The 4,797-nt window shown below is 40.7% G+C and overlaps 1 long non-coding RNA gene across 1 annotated transcript; it reads right to left on the reverse strand.

Annotated features, from left to right (window-relative positions):
• Positions 1-3,341: 3,341 nt before the first annotated feature.
• On the reverse strand, positions 3,342-4,557 carry LOC118486740. The gene is made up of 3 exons (XR_004879702.1): positions 4,474-4,557; positions 3,820-3,892; positions 3,342-3,381 (listed from the first exon to the last, which is right to left on the reverse strand). It is a non-coding gene; the product is annotated as an uncharacterized LOC118486740 (long non-coding RNA).
• Between the last annotated feature and the right edge of the window lie 240 nt (positions 4,558-4,797).

The following is a 4,797-nucleotide window of genomic DNA, read 5'->3' on the forward strand; positions in this document are numbered from 1 at the left end:
CTCCTGAAGGATAACGTCTCGAAGACCTCCATAAACAGGAACCCATATTCTTCCATTCAATCTCAGAATTCCATCTTTGCCATAGGATAACTGTTCTTTAGTTACTCCTAGCTTCTCGTGAGGATAGTTAGCTTCGGACACAGTTTCCTTCTGTGCAGCTAACAATTTCTCGTTCAGACTGTTCTTGATTTCAATGCTCTTGGCATTGATCCTTATTGGTTTCACTCTTTCTTTTCTGCTCAAGGCATCTGCGACTACGTTGGCCTTGCCTGGATGGTAACTTATTTCACAGTCATAGTCGTTCAGAGTTTCCATCCAATGTCGCTGCCTCATATTCAGATCTTTCTGATTGAACAGATGCTGAAGACTTTTGTGATCAGAATAGATCACAAATTTAATGCCATACAAGTAATGCCTCCAAAGATTTAGTGCAAATACAACGGCACCCAACTCCAAGTCATGGGTGGTGTAATTCTTTTCATGCACTTTTAATTGTCGTGAAGCATAGGCAATCACCTTGCCCCTCTGCATAAGCACACAACCCATACCGGTGTGCGATGCATCACAATATACGACAAATTCTTCCATTCCTTCCGGCAATGTCAACACTGGAGCATTGCTTAGCTTCTGTTTGAGGATATCAAAAGCTTCTTGCTGCTTAGGGCCCCAATTAAACTTTATACTCTTTCTAGTTAAAGAAGTTAGGGGTGCAGCAATTCTTGAGAAATTTTCGATGAAGCGTCTGTAGTATCCTGCTAGACCTAAGAAACTGCGAATCTCCGTAGGCGTCTTCGGCTCCTGCCAATTCATGACGGCTTCAACCTTGGCGGGATCCACTTGGATACCATGCTCACTGACTACATGTCCAAGGAATTGGACTTCTCGTAGCCAAAATTCACATTTAGACAATTTGGCATAAAGCTTTTCTTGATGAAGCAATTTGAGAATACATCGAAGATGCTTCTCGTGGTCAGCTTGACTTTTTGAGTAGATGAGGATGTCATCGATGAAGACAATGATAAATTTATCCAAATAAGGCTTACAAACACGATTCATGAGATCCATGAATGCGGCAGGTGCATTAGTGAGCCCAAAAGGCATCACTAGGAACTCGAAATGACCATAGCGAGTCCTAAATGCAGTCTTGTGTACATCTTCGTCCTTGACCTTCAATTGATGGTAGCCTGACCTTAGGTCAATCTTGGAAAAGTAGCTCGCTCCTTGCAACTGATCGAACAGATCGTTGATCCTAGGCAAAGGATACCTATTCTTGATTGTAACTTTATTCAGCTCACGGTAATTGATGCATAGACGCATCGAACCATCTTTCTTCTTGACGAACAGGATTGGTGCCCCCCAAGGAGATGAACTTGGTCTAACAAAACCCTTGGCTAGCAGATCATCTAGCTGCGTCCTCAGTTCTTTCATTTCCGTGGGTGCCAATCTATAAGGTGCTCTCGCAATAGGCGCTGCTCCTGGAATGATGTCGATACTGAATTCCACTTGCCTGTCTGGTGGCAAACCAGACAGTTCTTCCGGGAAAACTTCAGGATAGTCAGAGATGACTGGGATGTCTTCAATCTTGGGTTTCTCCTCACCGATAGTCACCTGTACCATATAAATGACACATCCTTTCTTCAAACATCTGGACGCCTTTAGCATAGATACTTGTGCAGGCAATCCATGTCGAGTATCTCCCTGAATGGTAAGTGGTTCTCCCGACGGAGTCTTGATTACCACTTGCTTCTTGTTGCACACAATTTGGGCTTGGTTATGCGATAACCAATCCATACCCAATACTACGTCGAAACCAGCTAGTTTAAAGGGTAATAGGAATAAAGGAAATGAGTGATTCCTAATGGATATAACACATCCATCTAAAACAGTTGAGACTGTTCCCATAGTCCCATCAGCTAGTTCTGCTTCATATTTCACATTCAAGGTTTTAACAGGCAATTTTAACAACTCACAGAACTTATCATCCACAAAGGATTTATCTGCTCCAGAATCAAACAATACTCTTGCGAATACATCATTAATGAGAAACGTACCGGTTATGACGTTGTCGTTCTGGATAGCCTCATGAACATTCATCTGAAAGACCCTCGCATTGGTCTTTTTCCCCTCTTCAGCCTTCTTCACTATCTTCGGGCAGTTAGTCTTGATGTGCCCTTTTTCGTTGCAAATATAACAAGTTGCATCCTTGAGTTTCTTGCACTCAAGAGACCTATGCTCAGAGGACTTGCAAATCCCACATGCCTTTGGCTGGGATTTCTGCTCAAATCTGCACTTTCCAAAGTGGTGCTTCTTACAAACATTACACTTGGGCCTATCGCCCGACTGTTGGTCATTCTTCTTGGTCTCCGATCCCTTCTTGTGGTCACGATTCCCCCGGTGCTTCTTGCTTGACCTACGTGAATCATCATCTTCACGTTTCCTCTTTTCCCCGTCAGCATTTCTCAGAGATCTCTGTCTCACTGCATCTAGTGTGAGAGACAGAGATATATTCGCCACGGATCTAAATGTAGCAGGCCTAGAAGCCTTCACGCTAGCTTTTATCTCTGGGGCCAAACCCCCAATGAAACGTGCGATCCGTTTGGGTTCCGGGGTCACAAGGTACGAAACCAATCTTGACAGGGTGTTGAAACTGGTGAGATATGCCTGGCAATCAAGGTTCTTCATGACCAACGAGAGGAAATCAGATTCTATCTTCTCAACCTCGTGCTGAGGGCAGTAGTTTTCTTTAATGAGAGCAATAAATTCCTCCCATGACATGCTATACAAAACAGCCTTCCCAGAGGCTTGAACCAATGATCTCCACCACGCTAGGGCTTCACCCTTAAATGACTGGGATACAAACTTCACCACATCCCTCTCAGCACAACCACTAATGTCCACCACGGTGTCCATTTCGTCCAGCCAGGTCATGCAATCCACAACGCCCTTTTCCCCAGTAAAATCTCGGGGTTTGCAAGAAACTAAATACTTATACGTGCAACCCCTGGCATAAGGTGCATCATCGACCACTTTCTTCTTAGGATGGACACTATTCTCATTTGATGAGTGTCGATCGTCGTCCTTCTTAGGCTTAGACTGATTCGAGGGTGGTTTGCTGTCACACCCCAACCAATGGCGGAAACATCGGGATGAGACGAAGTGTGAAGATTGCTCGAGACATCATAACGCTAATAATTGTGACAAGTATTTAAATAATTCGATTTCATTTCATAAGATAAATTGTCAACATTACAAGAAATTCAAATACAACAAGTTTAACAAAATAACATGACGACAATACAAAATTGATACAACATATTAAACCTAACGTCTACAGCGTGTATCTAGGCATCGTGCTACCTCTTTCATTTCATCATCATCAACCTGTAACATGTTTAAAATACAATTCAATGCAAAAGCAAAGGCGAGTATACAAGTTTGGTACATACATAGCATAAGATAAAAGTGTGAACAATTCCTCATAGCAAGCATGCGATTCAAGATAAACATTAAATATGGCATGTGTCTAACATATCAAACCAAGAAAACGCAACTTGCTCATGACATAACCAAAGTTTCAGTAGAGGCGGGTCGTTAATCCTATAGCGCTACATATGTCAAGGTTTGGCTCGTACGAAGTTAATGATAAGTTCAACACATAAGAATCACCCAAATTTAAAGTATCAAGCCATCACATATACAAGCATGTTATAGGAATGTTCATGTGTTTAGACAAAAGTTCATGTGTAAGTTTCAATAGGTAAACATGTTACACCCCAAAAGTGGTAAAAGTAAAAAGGGGTAAAGTACGAGTATACTCACATTATTGCAATTTCTTCCGATTATCCAAGTGTCGACGAGTGTGAGGTTAGGATGATGGAACACCGATGTCACCCTATATGGGCAAGCGAAGGTGTATGAGTATTCGGAAATTATGACGGAAGATTCGAAGTAGAACCTAGAGTATAACTAGTCGATTGTTAAGTATATATATATTTTTTTTACATAAAGTTTATACGAAGATTTTAATCTAAGTTTATCAAAAATATTATAGAAGTTTTGTCAAAAGAAAAGAAATTAAATAAATAATTTAATTAAACGAATTTACATTTATAATTACTGTCATAAAAATTTAATTTAATCCAATGCGTTTTCATTAGTGGTTCGACCGTTAACACAAAACAATAATAGTGTATATTTCATTTATAAAGATATTAGAACTTCGAAAGGTTTTGTTTTATAAAATTAACGCGTTTCGATTTACGGAATTTTACGAAAAACGGGCAGAGTTTCTTTTGTTTTTGGACGATCCCGACGACAAGGTGTCGATTATTATTTTCAAAATTCAACAACAATAAACGAAACTATATATTTATATATATATTTACATTTTTGTTACAAGGTACATAGCGTTCGCGATTAAAACAATACTTAGATAAAAAAAGAACATAAATAATATTCGCGACATTATTATACCGTGGCTCGTGTTTAACCCGCTGACCCGAACCCGATTCTGACCGTTGACCGCGGTTTGACCGAGACCCGAGTCGGCACCAAAACTGAAACATAACCAATGAACTCGATTAGAATTAAATCGAATTTGAAGCTTAAATAGACAAAACCTGAATTAAAATGAACCGAACAAAGACCGAGCCAAGACTGAACCGAACCCGAATCTGTTGAATTTTGGCGTGAACCTGAGCTAACCCAAACCTGAACCCGCTGAGTCGATCGATAACCACCTGCACTATCACTATCATTGGTTCCACCGAAACCAAAACCGAACCCGATTCAAAACCC

This window comes from Helianthus annuus, chromosome 2 (genome assembly GCF_002127325.2).
Source record: "Helianthus annuus cultivar XRQ/B chromosome 2, HanXRQr2.0-SUNRISE, whole genome shotgun sequence".
Lineage (NCBI taxonomy): Eukaryota > Viridiplantae > Streptophyta > Magnoliopsida > Asterales > Asteraceae > Helianthus > Helianthus annuus.